The following is a 24,646-nucleotide window of genomic DNA, read 5'->3' on the forward strand; positions in this document are numbered from 1 at the left end:
GATAAATAATGACTAAAAGTACTCAACTGGTGCTTCTAAAATACGCCTACCCCGGTGTACCTAACCAAGGTCCAGTACAAGGGAAGAAGTAGGTGAGGTGTAGCTTAGTTTCAGTATTCTTTGCTAAGAATCTAATCCAAGAATTCTCTTACGGTCTAACCAGCTCCGTACCTTGGTTTTTAGAATGTAGGAGGTCTGGTATCTCTCTCTCAGGACTCGATTTCCCAACAATCCGCAAGGGTTGGTTGGAAACACTGGAGCTGGATTTCTCGGCAACAGAAAGTACCGCGTCTCTCAGTGCGTCAGCTGGAGGGTCGGCTTCCTTCGGCTCTTGCTGCAGCAGGGCGCTTCGGGCAAGTAGATAGTCGAACTGCTCCAAACCACCGTGTGTTTGTTTCGACAAGTGTGGGCATATTTATACCTTGAAGGTGTCAAGTTTGACGTAATATTGGACATAATAACGTCATTAGAGACTTAATTCTCTGAAAACTCCATGAGTTCTTGGATAAATCAATATTCATGCAGTGGGAGGTCCCTGACTGCTGAAGGCGGGTTTTTCCAAGAAATCGTTGTAGATTTTCGGAATTAGTGGAAGTAGCTAAGCCATAATAGGACTACTTGAGTTATGTCTTAATATGGTTATCATTCTACTGCCTATATAAGGATACGATATTTCATACCTATAAAAGGGCATGAAATGGGAAAATTACACTAGGGTCCTAAAACGGTATACAACAAAGCAGCCAAATCTGCAGTAGCCATGTGTACAGTAGCAGCAGTTACAGGATCCTTGACAAAAATAGATATCGAGATTCTGGCAGCAGTCGCTGCTACTAGGGATGGAGGTTCTTTTCCTCAGGGTTTCCCTTTGAAATACTGTTATAACATAACTCCTGAACAGGTTCTTTATCCTTCTGCTCCTAATTTTGGAGATTGGTTGATTCCCAACTCTAACCGCAGACAATCCTTGCTCAAGGACACAAAGGCCTTGAGCAAGGCAGACACAAAGGCATCGTGTCTGCACATGCTGGTGTGTCTGCAACAGTTTCCATTAGACAGGACCGTTACTGGGGGCATGGTTTATATAAACAGACATGTAATTATGTCCTTTGCTGTGACGTTTGTTAGCAAATTAAGCCTTCTACGGTCCCATGTCCACCACAAACACAGCTGTGTATTTCTAATCAACTATTTGGCTGTGTATATCTTGATCACTTCGGTCCACTCAGTTCAGATACTGCGTACAAATACATTTTTGTTACAGTTGATTTGTGCACTAGATTCCTATGGGTTTGGCCACAACGCAGTGCTGACGCTCAAAATGTCATCAGGGATTTGCGTGGCCTTTGTAGGGATGTTTGCCTGTGGTACCTTTCATTCTGACCAAGGCCCAGTGTTCGCGTACAAGGATTCGGTGAAGTCTATAGTTGTACTAGTGCAGTTTTCGTCTCCATACAGGCCAGAGTGCAATTCAATTGTGGAGCGAATGAACCGTGACTTAAAGCAATCCTTCACAGCTAGAGTCGTAGGTACTGGCAGGAACTGGCTAGCCCACTTGTATGGGGTTCAACGTGCGCTTAATAATCTCCCTAGAAGATCTCTGGGTGGGCGGACCCCATACAAACCGCTCTTTGGCATTAAAATGTTTGTCCCCGACCTTGATGGTCTAGACTTTGTGGCGGCAGCCGTAGCCTTTGACTAGATAATCATTCTGCTCTGTTACAGGTTCCCCAAAAGACAACTTATCAACTGAACATTTACCCTCATCTGCTAATGCAGCAATGCTGATTCCAGTAGCCAGATGGCTTCCAAAAATCGAAGATCTGGTGCGAGAGAAAATTCAGAACAAGAAAGAATTTGATCCCTCTTACCGTGCTCCGTTTCCAGTGCTTGGGCTAAAGGGTACTCTTACAGTCATTTTACCACCACTACCTGGTCGCAAGGACAACAGATACATCTCAGTGGACAATGTCAAGTTACACCGTGTGACTGATTCTGAATAGTGTCACGCCTGCAGTTTCATTAGATTCACTGACTTCGTCTTCTTCCATTTGTCCAACAGTGGCTAAGCAAGTGTTGGACACTATAATTGATCTTTCACCAGTTCGATCTTTGTCTTCCACCATGGCTGTCGAGTATGCATATCACGTTCCTGAGACCATGACTGAGATGCCACCTAGTCCTCCTGTGTATCTTGTACATCCAGCACTTCTGCCTCTGCTTGTTCGTCCTACAAGTGGATGCTATGGAGAACATGCCGGCCTTTCTTCTGGTTCGTCCTCCTCGACTTCCAGTTTGGCTGACCGACCAACTAAATTTAGTATTTTCTTTTCTTGGTTCCGAAAGTCTTATCTGGTCCCTCCATGGACTTATATTTGGTTGGTGCTTACCCTGATTTTCCTCTTCACGTCAATTGGATATGTGACAGTTTTCTTTTTGCTAATCAACGGTCACTACCTCCCAGAACGCTCTGCATTGAACTTGGTCGATGGTATCCTAACCCCTCACACATTGTCCCATATCATGAAATGTGATCAGTCCCTTGTGAACATTTCAGCATTCCTGGTTGCAAATGGCATCGTTTGGGACAAAGTGGCTTTCGAATTTCACGGGCCGACTGAGGTCTATAGAGTTCCATACGTGTTTTGCATCTCACTAGGATATGTGGTGACACGAGACCTACATTCTGATAATTAGGATGTTCAAGCAGTTCATGCATTGTTTTCTGATTTGAAATATTATGCTGCTTTTGATGCTTAAGATTTGCATTTAAATTCGGCCAATTATGGTGATATGTATTGCTATCCACATTATGGGTATCATTATTTACACAAAATAAACACAGTGAGGACTGTGTTTAATTATACCCAATGGAAACATTGTCCTACTCCCTTAGATAGGAGTTCTAAAACTTGTAGCAATAAATACACCTATTTTTAAGACTATGATACCACTAATCTGGAATCATATTTTTTTAAGATTCACCATGGTTCACAATCCAATTTTCTGTTGACTCACTAAATTAATTTACTTGAATTTATTTAGAACACAATTAGCTACACAGAGTTAGAATCACTGGAAAAAGACAGCTGATTTAAAATCAATTTGGGGAAAAAGCCTTGGCAGGTTAGAGGCACTGAGGCTTTACATTGTGCTTGCCTCATACCAGCTCAAATTTTGTTTCTAAATGACACTATTTACCAAACCATTTGTTTTGGACTGGCAGCTGTAAAATATGTAAACACCCCCTATATTCCGTTATTAGCGGATTATGAAAATTGGCGTACTCACACAAATTACACCATTGAGGCATTGCAGATATTACTTACATTAACAATTCTTTTAATGTCTCTGAAATTGATACTTCAGGCGGACATGCTCTGGGTTAAAAGCACGTACTTGCAGTTTTCACAAATCGATAGAGAGTCCAGGGAATTAAGGAAACCCCTTGTGTGGGCACACCAGTTGTCATGTACATCACACACGATTGAGCCATATTTATCTATAGTTACAAATCAGCATCGTCATTTTGTTCTGCTGAGATTTAGATTGAATCAATTACATTTGCTCCTTGCTGAACCAATGGGCTGGAAAAAGCTGGAGGATTTGAATGTTTGTACTTGCGATAATGTTTCCACACAGGACTCAATGCATTTTGTATTATTTTGTGACCATTATTTGCACATCCAAAACCGGTTCATTTTACCCATTTTAAAAGGCTAAGGATTTACACAGGCTGGACTGGCTTTTATATATTTAGAAATGTTGAACAACGTTTGGGAAATTTTTAATATAGCTAGCTTCTTGAACGCAGCTATCAGATTAAGGAGAAAAGGAAGAATTGTTAATAATGAGCATTCCTTTTAGAAATCTCATGAAATTTCTATGTGTATATTGATGATTTAGATCTTGCCATTGGTATTCTGTAATGAATGTGATTTTGTAATATTTTTAAAAATATTTTTACTGTGTTTTTTGTAGTCTGCTGTGAAAGAACATCTTGCACTCTTGTCGAATGACATCCGACTGGCAGATTCCATATGAGGGCCTAGGAACCCTAGAGCAAAATGATTTATGTATGCCTCTTACAGTGAACTTCAGAAACTTTCATCTGTGCCAAATTGATCAAGCGAATCTAGGAAAAGTCCTTGCTGTTGTAGACAACAGCATTAACAATCTTTCCTTACGCATTTACACCTTGGATAATATTGTTTCATCTGTTATCGATATTGTTCAAAATTATGTTTCTGTCTTATATCATGGTCAAAATCAGTTGCGGTCAGTTATGCAATTCGCTTGGACATTGCAAACTTTGAAAATGGGGAAAGTACCTTGGGATTATCTAAATGCCACTGCTTTGTTTTTACCATTTAACCTGACTGATAAAAAAGGTTTATGCCCATGAATGATGCTGTATACACACTTTTGCATATTGAACAATTAGAACCCTTGCCGTTCTCCGTGGCGGAGATGGACTCTGCTGTTTGGTTAATCCATGGGGTTAGCAATTGTAGAACCAGCTTTTTGGTGACCCCTCCCCACTAGGAGAGTAAAAGCCAGCGGTGCAGGGGACACCTAGGGCCTCATTTATGAGGCCTTGCGTCAGTTTTGCGCTTCCGATGCGTCACTTTTTGTGACGCATCAGCCGCGTAAAACATGCCTCCTGTTGCGCAATATTTACAAAGTGACCCATCTAAGCAGATGTGTCACTTTGTAAACCCCTGCGCTACATTATACCTGCGTCAGGTATAATGTATGCAGAGGGGGCGTTCCCCCGCAAAAAGCCTCGTAATAGTGACGCAGTGAAATCTATGAGATTTCACTGCATCACTTTTAGGACGCTGTTGCGTCGAAATTTTGCGCCTGCCTCACAGCAGGCGTAAGACTGACGCAAGCCCTTTCACATGGGGCTTTCCCCATGTGAAAGGACGCATTGCTGGAGTTGCGTCACTTTTGTGACACATTCCAGCGATGCGTGACTTTTGCGCTTACAGATACGTCAGAAATACTGACGTATCTGTAACTCCTTGCGCCATGATGCGTCATAGTGTAAATATGACGCATCATTGTCCGCGCAAGGAGGGCGCAGTGAAAAGTGACGCATCGCTGTTTTCACGCAGCGATGCGTCACTTTTCATAAATGAGGCCCCTAGAATCTACGGGTTCTTCTTGCTTAAATCATACATTACCAAAGAGACCTGGACAACCAGCCGTGGAGGGAAGTAAGTTATTTATTAGCTCGAGCTAAGGACATGGTCCCAGAATGGTACAAAGACAATTCTACGGAGACTGCTGCTTTACTCCGCAGCCTACACATATTTATAGAGCTAGCCACACCCATTTACACAGTACAAGTTCCTTATTCAGATAAGTTCCTCATCTGATAAGTTCTTCGTCAGTCTTGTGTGGTGCAATCGTGGCCAGGGAACATCTGTCCCTGATTGCACAATGTACGCAGCCCGTGCTTCCTTGCCCAACTGGTGTGGTCATGGGGCACAGCCTCGTGCTTCCTCTATCAGTTGGTGTGGTCACAGGGCACAGCCTCGTGCTTCCTCTATCAGTTGGTGTGGTCACAGGACAGCTGGTCGTGAGAGGCTGAGTTACCAACACTGGACAGGATGTGGCTGAGTCTCTGGCACAACTGGGGGGTGAGGCACACAGGCAGCTTCTCGGAATCAGCTCGGCCACAAGGAGCAGGGAGGGTGGGCAAGTTTCAACAGGGACCTGGAAAGCAATTCTTCATCAGGTTGCCGAGAGCATGGCAAAACAAAATGGAGTCATGTGGGTCATTTTAAAATACAGTTCAACAGTCCCTCCTTTTGCCATGCAGAGGCAACAATCAGTTGTCATCTAGGTCAATGTCCATCATTTCCTGGACCTCTCTCTCGATCATCATCATGGCATTGTGATGGCGTCATTTCATTTGCTTGGGTGTCAAAGAAGTTGCACAGAGCCCACATAGCGAGGGCATGCATTGAACACAGAGGCAGCAAGAGAACAATGCTGCTGCACTGATGGCATTGAAGATCATTATCTTCCATCCCCATTGAGATACCATGCTCCAAAGCCAACCACTAAGGGACCATGAACCCTCGTCCTGATGAATGTTGAAAGCTATTTTATGCAGTCTCTGCATTGCTTGATAGACTGTTTGTGCATTATCAGGGATGTAGATGCAACAGATTGTCCTGATCAATGTACAGACTGCCCCACGGTCTGCCAGTATGATGTCAAGCTCCATTCTGTTTGATAAAGTCATGAGGCGGTCTGCTTGAAGTTCTGCTGTGATGTTACTGAGGGCACCGGCAGTTGCGTTTATGGTGGCCTCTACCACCCTTGTGAGGTGTCGCAGATTGCGACTGTTGACCATAGGGCCCCAAAAGGGGAGGAACCCTTTAGCAAAGTCCCCAAACTCTTGGCCAGCTGTGTCTTCAGCGTCAATCACACCTCTCTTCTGGATGTGGTGTGTTGCATCGGCTGTGTAGGTGGGGGAGAGTAACTATGCAATGTAACAGGTGCCGGCCCAGGACTTGGGCAGCCAGGTGTAGGCCTTGTTCCCACAAACAAAGTACGTATTCCTTGAGGACACCAGAGCTGGGAGAGTCGAACCATTGAGCTGGAGCGTGTAGGCGCAGTCACTTTGCCCCACCCACACTGTTCCATTGCCTTTCCGGGATGTGGGTAGACAGGGAGATCCCTGAGAGGTGGCAGTCTTTTCTTTCCCCCACCATTGTAGATGTTCGATGGATAAAAGGACCCATGATTGTTCTCATATTCATTCTTTTCTGCTGAATCTTTATCCATGCTTGGCCACTCCGCAGCCATGATGTGGCGGAATGCTTGTCTTCTACTGATCTTCCCCAGGGATCGTGTGGATGTGTCATCTGAATACAATACGTCGAAGAACACAGTGTACCAGCTGTAGGCTGAACCAGCTAGAGAAAAAGGAGCAGTAATCAGGGACATCCCAGTGCTTGCAGTATGGGGCAGCAACCCACATACCCAACAGTTTGTTGCGTTCACCACAAGCTGGTGCTGGTGTAACATTTGAATGAAGGTGTTGTGGAAGAAACCTGTCCTTCTGTTTTTCTCATGGGTGGGTAATGACACATGTTGATGAGGTGATTCTTTAGAGGTAGGAGACTCAGGTGCTGGAAGGGCAGCATGTATTACCCACCCGATGCAGGCCAGTACCAGTGAAATAGTCATTAGTATGATTAGACAGATCGAGTACCGGCCACATATTGTCTTTATGTACTCTTGTTTTTTCATTTCTTTGCTCTTCAAGCTTTCAGTGTTCATTTTGTTCATCATCTGCTTCACCTGGTCTTCCCTAGTTGCTGCCTGTGATTGGTGGTTGCTTCACCGGTCAGTGATTAGGTCAGTCCTATTGGCATGCTCCGGTCTGCTGTACCGGCTCCGGTCAAATGCGCCGGTGTATCACAGCCCTGCAGCGATTTGTCAGACCATGTCAAGCAGAGGGCAGAGACCTTTGTCTCTTCAGTCCTTTTTTCTGGGTCGGAGGTTGTATTGGGTGGACCTGGGCGTTGTTTGATCAGAAAACAAAGGCTCTGGCTGTTGATTGTCCCGCAACCTCAGATGCGGAGGAACGGCAGATTGCAGGATGTCGTTGTCCTCTCGCTCAGATGAAGCCCAGGCAATATTGGTGTCACTGAAGGGTATAAAGCGCGGGACTTTCTCACATCCGTTGTCTCCCAGGCCTTCCTTGACCCACCGGTCGTATGGTAGTGGTAGAGGTACCTTCTTGCAGTGTACTCCGTGAACCCAGTTTTTTCTTCCTGCCACCTTCACTGCAGACCTGGTAGCCAGCACCACTTGCTGGGGCAGCTTCCACCTCGGCTCCAAGGATAGTGTGACCAGGGCCCTCGGGTTTGGGTGGCAGGATATCTTGTATCTGACGATGATTGAGACGAAAGTTAGTGGTCAATTCATGTAAGTAATCAATCAACAACGGGTATTCAATATCAGAATATCTTTTTGGGCGGGGTACTCCCCAAACATTTGCTGGCCGACCAAACACTATTTTGTATGGAGATAGTCCGGTACGAGAATGTGCCGGTGTCTCTCGTTGATAGGAGGGCAAGGGGCAGGGCATCCGGCCAAGACATTTCTGTGTCAGCCTAGATTTTTGCCATTTTCAATTTCAGTGTTCCATTGTGGCGTTCAACCAAACCCGATAACTGGGGGTGATCGGCGGCATGGAATTTCTCCTGTAAAGTGGCTTCCGATGTCGCTCCAGATAATTCTGGGCATCCCAAATCTGGGAAAAAATTCTTTCAACAGTATTTTGGCAGTGCTTATAGCAGTGTTGTCCTTAAGGCCTCAATCCACTTACTAAAGGCACACACAACTACCAGGACATATCGGAGATTGTTGCATCTTTCCATCTCTATGTAATCTATTTGGAGCACTTCGAAGGGGTAAGATGGGGGTGCAAAATTCCCAGCAGGTGTTGGTGTGCCTTTTCCCGGGTTATGCATCAAACAAATCACGCAATTCCTGACTAACCTCTCAGCATATTTTGGGATGTGTTTGTTTTGCCATACCGGAGCTAGCAATTTGCAAATACCTTTTGCACTAATGTGAGCCGGGCCATGAGCCATAGTGACCACTGGCAAAACATAGGCATCGGGTAACAACCATCGCTGTTTTTCAGACAGATCCGTCCAACAGCCATTCTCATTTAATAGGCCTGTTTGCTCTTTTCCTCTCTAGTTGACTCTGCCTGTATTTCCTTCACATTCTCAATAGTAGCCTCATGCATCCCCTTCTCCGGTATCCAGTTTGAGGGACCAGCTACATACATACGGGTAGAGACATCTCTAGCTGTTTCCTTCGCAGTCTGGTCAGCAAATGCATTACCCATTCCTATGTCATCAGTCACTTTCTTGTGGGCACTACATTTGACCACAGCTATCTTTGAAGGAAGAGTCAATGCTTCTAACAGCCTGCTGATCAGATGGCCATGCTGTATTTTTTTACCGTGAGAAGTAAAAATTCCCATCTCAGCCCAAAGGCGCCCAAAATTATGGGCCACGCCAAAGGCGTACTGGCTGTCAGTGTAGATGTTGATAGCCATCTCCGTACTCAGTTCACACGCTCTTATCAGTGCTACTAACTCAGCGGCCTGTGCTGATTGGTAAGGTATTCTCTCACTCTCCACTACTGTTTGTAACGTGGTGATAGAATAGGCAGCAGTTGTGCTACCATCAGTAAGTTTGAAGCAAGAACCATCCACATACAGGTTACCATCAGGGTCAGTGAGGGGTATGTCAGTCAAATCCACACAGCCTTTAGTCTCTTCCTCCGTCCGGAGGACACAGTCATGTGAATCAGAATTAGTGTCACTATCAACAAAGGGTAACAATGTGGCTAGATTCAGCGTAGTGCAGCGGCGGATGGTGATATGACTGGCTAAGAGAGTCAATTCATACCCGGACAAACGTGCACTAGTGAGATGTTGAGTTTTTGTCCTATTTAATAAAGTGTCAACTGCGTGAGGAACCATAACTGTAAGTGCAGTATCGAGGACCAGGCCAGCAGATTGGCGAATGGATATGGCAGCTGCAGCTGCTGCTCTCAAGCAACTGGGTAGTGCGCAGGCTACGGGGTCTAGAACTGCAGAAAAATATGCACAGGGGCATTGTCTGTCACTAAAACACTGTGTTAGCACTGACAATGCGCAACCATTATGCTTGTGTACAAAAAGAGTGAAGGGCTTCTGATAACTCGGGGTGCCTAGCACCTGGGCCGAACACAAGGCTGTTTTCAGTTCTTCAAATGCATGCTGGCGCTCATTTGTCCAAGGGAGTGGGTGGGGCACATCTTTAAGTGTGAGGCTCAATAGAGGTTTAATGAGTAAAGAAACATTGGGTATCCACTGGCGGCAGTAGGAGGTGATACCAATAAAAGCACGTACCTCTTTCTGCGGTTTTTGGTGGGGGCATTTTACTGATTGTTTGTATTCGTTCAAGGGTGAGGCGGCGTCCCTCCTTCGACAGGAGATGACCTAAGTAGGTCACCTCATGTCGACAATATTGGAGTTTGGAGAGGAAAACTTTGTGATTGAACTGTGCCAGATGCAGGAGCAATTTTATTGTAGCTTCTTTACATTATGCCTCGGTGTCTGCTGCTATAAGCAAATCATCACCGTACTGGAGTAATGCGGTACCTTGGGTAGGGTCAGGGAATCAAGTTGGCCCTTGAGGGCCTGACTATAAATTGAGGGGCTCTCTGTATATTCTTGTGGAGCTCTGCAGAACCGTAAACTTCGTCCTGCCCATGACAATCCAAAAAGATCCCTACTTTGTTCATCGACTGGTATACTAAACAAGGCATTTTTTTAAGTCGATGACAGAGAAAAAACATGCAGACGGGGGAACCATAGTAAGTAGGGTGGTGATATATGGGACCACAGGAAACTGGGGAACTACTGTTTTGTTTCTCTCGCGTACGTCGATGACAAAGCGATAAACAGGGGGCTTGGAAGGATCTGTGCGTTTCAGGACAGGCAAAATTGGGCTATTGCACACATTTCCTCTTGTCTCTTCAACCACACCCTTGTCGACAAGTTCAGAAAGGATCTGGAGTAATGCCCTTTCCCCTTCTTTGGGTATTTTGTATTGGGGAAGTCGGGGAGGGCGAGCATTTTCCTTCAGGGTAACAGAAAATGGGGGTATGGACAAAAGGCCGACATCAGTATCATCTTGGGCCCAAAGAGCAGGAGGGACATTCTGAAGTTCATGGGGAATTGGATCTAAGGAGGCTAAATATACTGGATGTTTGGTAGGGGGACCCATAGTGTTGTAAACCCCATCAGGAGAACAGTATATGGTTGCATGTAATCTTTTTAAAAGATCTAAACCCAACAAATTTTCACCACATGTGGAAGTCAAAACCAAAGGGGAATCAACTGTGTAGGGTCCTATCGTTAGTTCCAGTGGTTGTGAAACGGGGCTAAATACTGGGGTACCAGAAAATCCCACAGAAATGTTATTTGCACCAGACAAGGGGGTCCCAGGGACTTTAGACCTAGCAATAGAACTTTTGGTTGCACAAGTGTCGACCAAAACTTTCTCCGTAGAGCCCAGTGTTGTAACATGGACATACGGTCCCTTCTGGTCAACACGAATAGGTACGGGTCCCTTCTCTTGTCCTTGGCAATCCTAGTGGGACAGGAAACCCGTCCCTTCTTCAGACTCATAATCCTCAGTAAAATAGTTACGGTCTTCATAATTAGCGGTATCAAATCTATTCTCTTGCATTAGGGGGCGCCTGTCCTGTAACTGCGTTCTAGGTCCGTCTCGCCCTCGTCCTCTCTGGGGTTGTTGGCCTGTTAAGCGGTCAGCAGGGGCAGAGTTGTTCTGAGCCAACAAGGGACACTCATTGCGCCAATGACCCTCCTAGTGACAATAAGTGCACTGCACTGGTTGGGTCCCAACAGCGGGCGAGGAGTCACAGGGGCAGGTCTCTGAGCTATTTGTTGAAACTTAGGGGCACCTCGGTTTTGGATCGGGGTCGGGTATGCTTGTCTTTTTATCCATTCCATCTCACTCTTCATTCTCCCTATTCTTATAGTACTGGGTCATGGTCAAAATGCCAGACGGGGTGGAGATGGGCCATGCACTTTCTGACATTTTGAGCTTAGTCCCAAGCTGTGGTAACAGATTAGACACAAATTTATCCACAAACAGTCGCTGTCCCCCTTCTGAAGTCATGTCCTGTCCACTATAGTCGTTGAATGTGCTTTCGAACCGTGTGAAAAAGTCAGAGACACTTTCATCTTTCTTTTGCCCGCAAACAGCTAATCTGTCCCAATTAATACGGTGAGGTGTCAACATCTTCTTAATGGCGATAAGTATCTGGCCGGAAGGGCTAGGATCATGGGGTCAGGTTTCTCACCACCAGTTCGAGCTCTGTCAGCTTCCTCAAAGTCTTTCCAGGTATGGCCAAATTCTGCCTGATCATTATGGCGTATTTTAGACCATAATTCAGTTGGTACTACCTGTCCCATTAACATATCTATATCTGCTTAATTCATCACGCAAGATTGGAGTGTCTGAGTTAATTCTTTGTAATAACCTGCTGGGTTTTTAAGCGGGTCCGGCAATTAGTTTTTAAGTTGGAGGACGTCAGACCTTTTCCAAGGGACATGAACCCACATTTGTCTAAAACCTGCGGGTATTTCAGGCTGGCCATCTGCGCCAACAATGCGGTCCCTCCAAACAGGCTGTACCTCCCTCATTAGAAAACCCTTATTTAACGTAACACCAGAGAAAGAGTCTCTGTAGGCTACTAGCGTGATCAGATCGCATAATAGTGCTGGGCCCTGTATGTCCCCTTTTTCAACCTTATGGCGAAGGTCAGACACACCTGGGGGTGGACCTGATTCTACAAAATCCTCCCACATTTGGATCAGTATGTCACACATTTCACAAAAAATATTAATCTGTTGGATGCGTGTCCACTGATCCATTGTCATCCATATATCCTGAGCGGTGTACATAGTGTTATTTTCCATCCACCTACGAGCTTGTTGACTCATAGCGAGTTCTTCCTGTGTATTACCTATCAGTTTGCGCAAAGTGCATCATCTGGGAGTGGGTGGTCTAGGCGGAGTTACATAAGGGATATAATCACAGACCACTGACCAAGCATTCGCTAATAGCCCTGCACTGGGGGAAGGTGTCAGATGACTGTCAACAAGAAATGTGTTGGTTGCAATGGGAGTTGAAGGCATATTAGGTTGGACAGGTACGGGACCAGTGGAAGGTGCAACAAGGGGAAGGGAAGGGTGTACTTGCATTGGTACAGTGGCCTGAATAGTCGGGGCGTTGGGAACAAGTGGCTGAGGAATCGGACAAACCAGGGCAAGGGCAGGGGCAACAACTGGAGCAGTGACTGGAGTCAATTGTGCAGGATCACGGGCAGGATACATGGCGGGGGTATAGGGTGGAGGGGTGCTCAACATAGAGGACATGAGAGGGTCATCCTCCTTGTGCCGGGCCTTTTCGGGAACCTTCTTTGTAATGTAACATCCATCTATCTGCATTCGATGTAATCTGTCATGTATTACTATATCCTCTTCTATTCTCTTATTATCGTGATTCTGGGCTTTCTGAATCACACTCATACGTATTATTTTAGCTTCGTTCTTTTTGAGTTTGATTTCTTTCTGTTTGGACTCCTTGCGCCAAACCCGAAAGGAATCAAACATCGCAGGTCTAGCTTTCCTTTGAAACAACTTCTCCTCTAAATTATCTAGCACAGGAGGTTCAAAACTACCGTACATTGGCCATTGTAACTCAGCATTACCTTTTGTATACTTGTGCCAAAGTGAGCAAAACAATTGGGCCAACACCATGTTTAGCATAAACTTCATGATTAGGGGTCCCCAAAGGAGGAATCAGACAAGATTCCTCCAATGCGGAGTCCTGTGTACAATAACAACAACACCATTTCCGAAACTTACTAAATCCTGGAATTTCTAGACGCGTATCGTGGTTCCAAACATCAAAGGGTAAAATCTAACGTTTACAGCATATAACTGTACTTACCCTTTGGTTTATGGCTTTTGCAAAAGTCAAACAATACCCAAAACAAAGATACAAATCACCAAAGAAGTGGGCCACTCCCCCTCTTACCTGACCATTAATCTTCCATCACACAGCAGGTGTCACAAAAGTCCCAATCTCCCAAAACTAGGAACCAGAACTGGGGAGTCAGTCGGGGACGCAGTCGGGTAGCCCACTGGAGGGAGGAATCACGCAATCGGAGTCCTCAGGCCTACAAAGACAATTTTCAGCCAATGTAGTGGCACGCCTCCCTTAGAGTTCGATCACGGACTTCTCACGACCACCAGGCTCGATGACGACCACCGAAGACGCCCCACGTTGGACGCCAAATAGTAGAACCGGCTTTTTGGAGACCCCTCCCCACTAGGAGAGTAAAAGCCAGCGGTGCAGGGGACACCTAGAATCTACAGGTTCTTCTTGCTTAAATCATACATTACCAAAGAGACCAGGACAACGAGCCGTGAAGGGAAGTAAGTTATTTATTAGCTCGAGCTAAGGACAGGGTCCCAGAATGGTACAAAGACAATTCTACGGAGACTGCTGCTTTACTCCACAGCCTACACATATTTATAACACTAGCCACGCCAATTTGTACAGTACAAGTTCCTTATTCAGATATGTTCCTCATCTGACAAGTTCTTCGTCAGTCTTGTGTGGTGCAATCGTGGCCAGGGGACATCTGTCTCTGATTGCACAATGTACGCAGCCCCGTGCTTCCTTGCCCAACTGGTGTGGTCATGGGGCACAGTCTCGTGCTTCCTCTATCAGTTGGTGTGGTCACAGTGCACAGCCTCGTGCTTCCTCTATCAGTTGGTGTGGTCATAGGGCACAGCCTTGTGCTTCCTCTATCAGTTGGTGTGGTCAATCAATCAATCAATCAATCAAAGCATTTATATAGCGCACTACTCACCTGGAGGGTCTCAAGGCGCTAGGGGAGGGGGGGTCCGCTACTGCTCGAACAGCCAGGTCTTGAGCTGCTTCCTGAAGGCAAGGTGGTCCTGGGTCAGGCGGAGGTGGGTCGGGAGGGAGTTCCAAGTCTTGGCGGCCAGGTAGGACACAGGACAGCTGGTCGTGACAGGCTGAGTTACCAACACTGGACAGGATGTGGCTTAGTCTCTGGCACAACTGGGGGGTGAGGCACACAGGCTGCTTCTAGGAATCGGCTCGACCACAAGGAGCAGGGAGGGTTGGGCAAGTTTCAACAGGGACGTGGAAAGCAATTCTTCATCAGGTTGCCGAGAGCATGGCAACACAAAATGGAGTCATGTGGGTCATTTTAAAATACAGTTCAACACTCTCTACCTTTTTTACTTTTTCAATTCAAATCTTGCATGCAACATTTCACTGTAGGCTGCTTTGAACCTCTAGGTAGTGCCTTTCTCCATGAATTATGCTCCCTACCTTTTACTTATCAATTGTCAGAGGGAGGGAAAAGAGGTTTTCTTACTGGTGATGACTGCGATTCCACAATAGGTCACTCACTGGTGTGCAATCAAGTTAAATTGCACGGCACATGCAACGTATCAGCACCCAATCTGGCTTGTTTTTTTAAAAGGGACACCAACACCCTCAATAATTCCCAATTGCACATTGCTTACAAACATCAGTTATCTTTTTTTAAACAACCAGGACTGCTGTGGTTTGCGGGCTGGAGTCCCATATTTAGTAACTGTTTCCCGGCGCGTAACATGTTGTAGCAATGTACTTTTTCCGCCCCCGCATGGGAGTTTAGATAGTTCACTCTGGCCTTCCGTTCTGACTTTGAAAACAGACTTTAATAAGTTGAGCAGGCTCAAAGCACTATTATTCCAACAGGAGGTGGCTCTCACTTCCGCCCGAGAGACCTTCAAGTTACAAGAGTAACAGTCCCTTCTAAACACTAACCTTCCACTTCCTTTTGGGGAGCTTATGCACCAAATATTTAATGCATCTGAAACTACAGGCCTTGCACATTTTTTTAAACATGTGGTCTCTGGTCTTGTGACTTCTTTTCAGACAATATTTTGAGTAATGCCAGCATTTATTCATTCAATTTTTTCTAGTGTCTTCGGCGGTTACCCATTGATATTGGCTGTAGTAGCTGGTTTCCTGCTCTTCCTTTTACTGCTCCACAATGGCTGCTAGACATGTGGTCCTGGCCAATCCAGCGCAGCTACACCTGTACCGTGATCGCATTCAACAGGCGTTTGGATGCTTGCCATTAGCTGCGCTTGGAGTCAGTTATGGCTTAACTTTTCACTTTGCGTACTTTACTTGCGTGCAAACAGTCTTTTACTGCCTGTGATGTCCTTTTCATTGGGTGATGGATCTGTGCCTCTCCAACACCTCCTGTCCAATCCCTGAGTTTAGCCGGTTGATTGGTCCCTTAGAGGCGCATGATGAGGCTTGTTAGGTGGATGGCCTAATGGCGCATGCGGCTGCACTTGGAGTTTTGGCTGAATGGGATGTCTGTGCGGCTACACAGAACATCCTGCAATGGAGTTTCATCGAATATCACACAAGTACTCCACCAATGCTCTTCGAAGCATTTAGTTATGAAAAACACGTTTGTTCCTTCAACTTACTCGCTTGGATGGCATCCCTTTTTACTTCCAACGATAGGAATGAGCTTTTGGAGGGAATTGCATTCCTCCACTCGCAAACTTTTATGGATTGACTGACTTTGTCACCTTGGTTCTCATTCCCTTTGCAAATATCGTCAATATTGAAATACACTTTTTTTAAAAATTCTTTCTATTGAAATATCAGCCGTGTTAGCAGACAACATTTCCACAGAACAATCTTAACAGTACACATCATGGAGCAAATTACACATTCTGGAACATATTATCTCTTCCGTCTAGACTGGACTCCAGGCGAGCTGTTTCCACATCAGTCGTGATCTCCCACCCCCTCCCGCCACTGCCTCCTGACTTCCTTCACATAACCCTCTACATTTCCCACTGATTCCATGCCTTTTCCCATTTCTTCTGGCAACCACGGCTCTCATATATCATTTTCTCTGCAGCGCAGCACCAGTCCATGTCCGTTTTCCAACGCACCACTGTTAGTGGCTGGTTAGCAACCCAAGCCCCTGCAATATTTCTCTTGGCCACCATTGCAGCGTCTAGAACCCGATTCTTTGATATTTGGGCCATGTTTGTTCCATGCATACACATAGAACATGCCACTGTGCCTCCAGAGGAATCACAGTTCCAAGGACTTCTAACATTACTCGCGTCACCCTCCCCCAAAATTGTTGTATATTCGGGCAGTCCCACAATATATGGAAGAAAGTGCCCTTCTGTTTACAGCCTCTCTGGCATTTGTGGAAAAGTAAATTTTGCCAGGTTCTGTGTCCCTACGCCTCATCCATCATATGTTATGTGTGCATGATTAAATATGCATATGTACTCCCCATGTCTGATTAATGACGCAATTACAGTTGTGTCCACCTCTAGTATGTCAGTTTCCAGTCCTCGTGAATAATACGAATATCAGGCCTATGTAAAGTAATGTTGCCACGTTTCTCAGTGTGCACGTTATTCCATTATAAAGTCCCCGTTTTTAGGCCTCAAAAGGGCCTGGACATCAGATTCAGCTCCTGTCTCCTGAAGCCTCGCTGAGGAGCGATGTAGCCCCCACCTGTATCCTCGACCTTTCACTTACTTCCTGCCTCGCAGTGCCCGGTGTAGCTTGGCTCTGCCTCTGAGTCTGCCAAAAGTATGTTATAGTTCCAGTTATCAGTTCAGTCCTCCTTCTCTGCATTCCTAAGCTACTGAACTGCATCAATAGTTTCCGTCATTGTCTAGCCTATGCGGCTCCACGTTAGAGAAATACTGCATTTACTGGTCATTTAATATTCTTCATCACGCACTACATGTAGAATAATGCATGGTCCAGTCTCAGAATCGAGTTAGCCTCTCCCCTCATGACTTCTAGTTTATATCAACATGTTCCCTAAACATCAGATACTAGCTAGGGTTTAGGTACATGTCGCTCCGACCCTCCAGACTTTAGTCTCTGCTCCTAGCACAGAGTTCATAGCCCCCAGCTTCTCCTAGTAATACGTCATTGCCAGTTTGCGCGCACCACCAGGTTAGAGGTCCCGGCTCCTTAGGTAGCCCCCTCCAATGTTTCCGCCCCCTTCATGACATATTCTGTTACGTTTGCACCACATGTCTATGTATACGCCCAGTTACACCTACTTTTACTCTTATCTTTCGCGACTGCTACGCGTCACGCCTTCTGCTCCACCCACTGTTACGCCTACTGCAATGTAATGCTATGTGTTTGCGTTATGTATATAAGTTCATGTATTGTTATTAAAGGTCAGCGCGCTCATCCCAGATCCCAGCCCCGGCAGCTGCTGGGCCCTCTTTTCCCCTGCTGGGCCCCTGTTCCTATGCAGGTTGTCCTGATCCTGTCCTTATGCTGTAATAAACCTGCAAACTCCTTCTACCTCGAATCTTGACTCTTATTTTATTGAGCTATCTGTTATGATATATGCCTAGTCAAAAATAGGGTATTATTTATTTATTTACCACATAATGGCGCCCGAATAGGGACTTGCCCTTTCCCCACGCGTCGGTGAAGCCACGCCGACCCCCTGACCCTCTGCAGCCGTGACGGAACCATACCGGCCACGTGCAGATATTTCTGCTTCAAGTATCCCTCAGGCCCACGGAGGAGACGGAGGAGGCGGTCCAGCATCCAAACGAGACGGTGGAGGAACGCGGCGAGTCCCGACCAGAGCCCAAGCCAAGAGTCCAAGGTCCGAGGTATCCGGAGGCCCACCCGTAACTGAAGTCCGAAGTTCGTCGTCCGTCCAGTCCAGTCCGAGGCCTTCCGTTCTTGCTGCCCGGTGAGTACCATTGCTGGGGTAGTATCTAGACAGGGTCAATCTGAATTGACTCTGGTCCGTGGGTTGGTGGTACCCAGGCCCACTAACGAAGTGTTCACCTAGGTGGATACGGGTCTTGATGCGTCCTTTTATGGGACCGGTATGTTCCGTACTGTTTCAGCAGTGCATCCAGTAATTCCAGTCTGTTCCGTTCTCGAGAAAATCTGTTCTGTTTCTGTTCTCAGTATTTTCAGGTAGTATTCTGTTCGAACTGTTATTTATAATGTTCTTCATGTATTTTAATGTTGTGGTATGAGTGCGACGTGATTTCGTGTTTTCATTGTGTATTGTATTGTGCCTAGATTACAGTTCAGTCATGCCCATCTTTTCCAAGTTACGTCAGTTAAAAACTAGAAAGGGTCTGCTGGAAGCAGCAGTTCCTGTTCCGCCTAGGGACAGTCCAGGTCATTTTATGTATCAGAAACATGGCATAAGCGCCATATTGTATTTAGATTTATGGGTAGATTATACCAAACAGCTAGAAGAAAAGTATAGATGGCCCGTATCGGGCACATGGGATCCCGAATGCATCATGCGAGTAGAAGAAGCATTATGGAAAAAGAAAGCCAGACAGTCACAGAAAGATGCCATCGAGTTATGGCGCAAAGAAGCTCATAAAAGAACCGAAAAAGAAGTCAGAAAGTCAGAGTTAAGTAGAGAATCCCAAGAACGAGCCCAAGAAAGAGAATTAATCGAGATAGGTGAACGAGTCAAAGCCGAACAGTCAGATAGACAGAGACATGCCCTCATTAAGGGTATGTATCCTCTTCTTGCCGAAGGCTTGCCAAAAGCGACCCCAGAGGCATCCAGTAATTTCCCGCCACCATTAGTTCCGACCAAGCTACGTCACAAACCGACCGCAGCTGATATTTTTATTTCGTCCTATTTGGACGACACAGTCCCCGAATATGCAAATCCTGTTCGCGCTCCGCCAGTCCCTGTAAATCAGGTAATTCCTGCTCCCCCAGATACCGGGGTGCCCTTAACAGCTCCCCCGGGTCAGCCCGCCATACAAGTCCAGCCCACGTTACAATTACCGACCCTGTCAGGACGGAAAGCATCAGTTGATGATTCTAGTTTAGGGGCCGCAGGAGGAGGTCTTCCTCAAACCCCGCCGCCACACAAGCGTTTATCAGCACTCGAATTACATGCTCAAGCATCACAGCGTACTCCTAAAAGTAATAAGTCTGTTACAGAGATCAGGCAAACCCTTGGCGAATGTGCCTATGACCCAGTTCCAGGCGAGTTTAATATGGTTTTATATTCGGTACGCGTAAGGAGGGTGACCGAGTATCTAGTCACCCTACCCAATATGAAAGAAGATCTAGACAGAATATATCGTTTCATCCGTACAGGGGATGATCCAGAAAGTATTAGTGATGCCATGTCTCAAAGGAAAGCCGAGATTCAGCGTATGATATTAAAGTTTTTAATTAACTGTCTAATAAGAGAACAAGATAACCCGTCTAAAGATCCAGCCGAAATGAAAATCCTGACAAAGTGGAGTGATAATATAGCCGAAGGAAAGCACAATACTATTGGTGCCATGGAAAGTATGTACAAGAAAATTCGTAGAGAGATAATAAAGATACACGAACAGCGTAAAGCAGCACAAGTAAGCGAGAAAGAAAGTATCTCTGATCCTGAAGAGGAAGACGACGAGAATACCGCCAGAATAGCGTATGTAGGAAAACCTAGATTTCCAGATCGCCATTTACGTCCAGAACACAAGTCTATTTTCCATCATCCAGCACCAGAACAAGGTTCCCTAGAACAAGTATTTCAAGCTACCGATCATATTCTGAAATCACGAATCGGTTACAGTGAGTTAAGTACCATGCATGAACAAGAACTAGCTCGATCAGCAGTCCGATGGATTACTGATTCTACCACTTTTCCAAACGAAATAGTGGCACAAATGTTTCTGAAAATACCCCCAGCCGAGCAGCGACTGGTGGGTATGTATATGATCCAGCACCTCATTACTCTGTATGAGGGTCAACACTCTGATCCAGGTCCGTTACACGATATCCTGAACGAGTTACTCCAGTATAGATGGAGAGGTCTAGGTACCGATTTAATTAGTGTCATTCTAGAACAGCGCCACAAATATAGAACGTTTCTGAACCCGCATTTTGTTCATGTCTCACCCCCAGAAAGTAAACCATTCTACATAGCCAGACAGAATCCGTTACGAGAAGTCCACCCAGTTAAAGGAACGGGTGGCGAAATGCAACGAGTGTTTGTATACACTCCAATTACAAAGATGGAACTTCTTGAAATGAAGAAATTAATTCCCTGTCATGACAAAGATCCAGCAGGGTTCCATAGAGAATTAAAAGACATGCTCCGTATGGGAGAATATACTTACCCAGATATCATTAAAATGTTAAAGGTCCTGCTACCCGCAGGGGTGTATGAAAAGCTAAAGGAAAAAGAATGGGAGGTGGGAGAGAAAAAGATCGATTGGGCAGTTCTAGAAGCTGAAGACAAGGCACGAGTACCAGGTACCGGTCTTGGAGATAAATGTAAAGAATTACCAGAATTATTGATTCAAGTTTTACCCAGATTATTGACAACTAGAAAGGAAGACTGGGATGCAATCTCAGCCTGTAAACAGAAACAAGATGAAGATATTAGTGATTTTTATTCTAGATTTGAAAAATGTTTCAGTATCAACAGTGGTCTCAAGACAAGTAGTGAGTCATACCCTCACCTTTTTGTTACTAAATTAGTCGAGAATTCAAGTCCACAAATTAAAAATCGAGTTTTGAAAGTCGAAAGCACCTGGCAAGCAAATACTCCGTCCCAGATGCTCCAGATGCTCCAATATCACCAGAATAGAATCAGGGAAGAGCAAGAACACGAGAGAAAACGTATGAAAGACACGAAAATGAAAGTGCTAGTTGCACAATCTGTTCCTCAAGACAGTCAGAAGAGGGGTCCGAATCAAGCCAGTCATCCTGCAGCTCCCGTTAAAGGAAATTGCAATTATTGTAAACAGCCAGGTCATTTTATAAACGAGTGTGCCGTTCTGAAACACAACATAGCTACTGGTAAGACTAAAGAAAGACCACGTCCGCCTAGACAAGAGCAAGTTTCACAGACTTCTCAGCCACAGAATGCACAACAGACAGTTACAGTACCGCAGCCTATTGCTGCAACACAGCATGTCACATCGCAGATGTACCAGTATGCACAGTCTGAGTATCCAGAGTACCAGCCATATTCATGAAACAGCCTAGAGAGGGAGGTAGGCTTGCCTCTCATCGAGATACCTGTAGATCAAGAAGGTCCCTATGTTCACAGTCAAGTATTAGGGAAAGACAGAAAGTTTTTGATTGATACAGGGGCAAGTAGGACCACAATTAGTCATGCCGAAGTTCCAGGGGCTCCGCTCTCAGGCTCAAGAAATGTTTCCCTTGGATTTTCAGGAAAGCCAATAGTTAATGAGATTTCCAAGCCAGTTACTCTAGAAGTAGGTCCATTGTCCCGTACTACTGATCTGTTACTTACTAAGTCATGTCCAGAAAATCTATTAGGCATTAAGACACTGAAAGAATTAGGTGCAGTTATATGCTGTTCCCCAGAGGGAATACGTCTGTTCCTACGTGACTTTAAAGGTCACTATGTATTACGAGATTTTGATTCAAGATTGTCTAATGTTCCGCAGCACTTATGGGCGCAAGGTCCAACTGATGTAGGTTACATGCAAATCACACCCTATCGGGTGACTCTCAAGCCAGGTGTAGTGTTACCACGAATCAGGCAGTATAGATTGCCACCCGAGGCTGTAGCAGCCTTATCCAAAATTATTGACGAGCTCATCGCTCAAGGAGTAGTTGTAGAAACTGACTCCAATGTATGTAATTCTCCGATCATTCCAGTCATGAAACGTACTGATCCAAATGCACCCCCAGTATATCGATTAGTGATTGATTTACGAGAACTTAATAAATGTATTATTCCGCAGTACCCAGTTGTCCCAGACATCTCTTCCCTATTGACAGCCATTGATTCCGAAGCCACGTTCTTCACTGTCATAGACCTTAAGAACGCATTTTTTAGTGTTCCAATTCATCCAGACAGCCAGTTTCTTTTCGGATTTTGTTTAAATGGAAGGAGCTATATGTTCACACGCGCTCCTCAAGGTTTCACAGAAAGTCCTAGTATTTACAGTCAAGCACTCAAGAGACAACTAGATAATATTCACATGCCAACTGACACTGCCCTGCTCCAGTATGTCGATGATCTCCTGATCACAGCCCGTTCTGAACGTGATTGCGAGCGAGCATCCCTCACAGTTCTGTATTTCCTAGCCGAGATGGGGCACAAGGTGTCCCCTTCGAAGCTTCAATTCTGTGTCCAGCAAGTGGTATACTTAGGACACTTGCTGTCCAAGAGGGGTAGGCAGTTGACACCAGACCGTATCCAGTTAATAGCGAGTCTTCCCCAGCCCAGAACCCAGAAGGAGGTACGTGCTTTTATCGGCCTTACTTCTTATTGTAGACAATGGATTCCCCAGTATGCATTTCTAGCCAAGCCACTGATACAGTTAACGACACAGGAGGCAGCCGTATCGACTGTTCTCCCTTGGACATCTGAACATACACTTAGTTTCAACGAGTTAAAGAAAGCCCTATGTCAAGCTCCAGTTCTAGCAACACCGAACTACAGTAAGCCTTTTACACTTTTCGTTACTGAACGCGAAGGTACAGCATTATCTGTTCTCACACAAGATCAAGCAGGACAATACAAGCCCTGTGCTTATTTTTCGAGCACACTAGATCCAGTCGCCCAGGCGTTGCCTGCGTGCCTCAAGTCAGTTGCAGCCACAGCACTAGCTATCAGACAAAGTGATTCCATAGTTTTAGGACATACCTTGACAGTACAAGTCCCACATTCAGTAGAAGTTCTTTTAAACCGAACACAAACTCAGCACTTGACAATTGCACGTTTAACAGGTTATGAATTGACACTGTTCCAGCCACACATAGATATTAGACGCTGCAACGTCCTGAATCCTGCTACACTGTTACCATCAGTTAGTTCAAATCCTGACCCACATGACTGTGTGGAAGTAGTCAACATTACGACAAAGCCAAGACAAGACCTGACAGACATTCCGTTACCAGATCCTGACCTGACACTTTACGTGGACGGTTCATGTATGAGAACTAGTACAGGAGAACTAGTCGCCGCGTATGCAGTGACTACTGACACTGAAGTTATTGAAACACACCGTATTGATACCCTGTCCGCTCAAGCAGCAGAGCTAGTTGCTCTGACACAAGCCTGCATACACGCCAAGAACCTGAAAGTTAATGTTTACACAGATTCACGTTACGCATTCGGAGTTGCACACGACTTCGGAGTGCTCTGGCAGGAGAGAGGTTTCATGACCTCTCATGGAACTAAGATTCAGCATGGTCTCCTTATTCAAGCTCTGTTAGATGCCATACATTTACCGACATCCATTGCTATCATGAAATGCAAAGCACATACGAAAGTTACTGACATTATTTCCCAAGGTAATGATCTAGCAGATCGCACAGCCAAGCTTACAGCACAGACTCTAGACATTCCAGTTAACATGACACATACTCCAGATCCGATTACATGTATGACAGTTAAGGACCCTACACAAGATGTCATAGATATCCAGTTACATGCTACTCCCGATGAAATCAAGAAATTGTCCGAACAAGGAGGGGTCCAGACAGATCAAGGATGGTTAACGAAGGGTAGAGCCGCATGGTTTCTCCCCGACTCTATGGTTCAAGTCATTATTAATACCGCACATAGTCCAGCACATTTAGGAGAAAAAGCTATGTTAGACAGTATCCAGAACATTTGGTTCAACAAGCATTTACGAGCTGCAGCCAAGCAGAAAGTCCGTACCTGTATGATATGTTGTCAGTTTAATCCAGGTAAAAGTGTCCCGGTGGAACAAGGTGGTTTCCAGCCTCCTGACCACCCTTTTGAAGTCCTCCAGATGGATTATATTCAGATGGAGCGATGTCGAGGTTTCAAGTATGTCCTTGTAGTTGTATGCGCTTTGTCCAGGTGGACAGAAGCATATCCAGTCCCAGATTACACAGCCGCGACCACTGCCAAGCAGTTGGTTCGTGAATTCTTCCCTCGATATGGACTCCCTAGAGTCGTATAT

This window comes from Lissotriton helveticus, chromosome 3_1, assembly GCF_964261635.1.
Source record: "Lissotriton helveticus chromosome 3_1, aLisHel1.1, whole genome shotgun sequence".
In the NCBI taxonomy this organism is placed as follows: domain Eukaryota; kingdom Metazoa; phylum Chordata; class Amphibia; order Caudata; family Salamandridae; genus Lissotriton; species Lissotriton helveticus.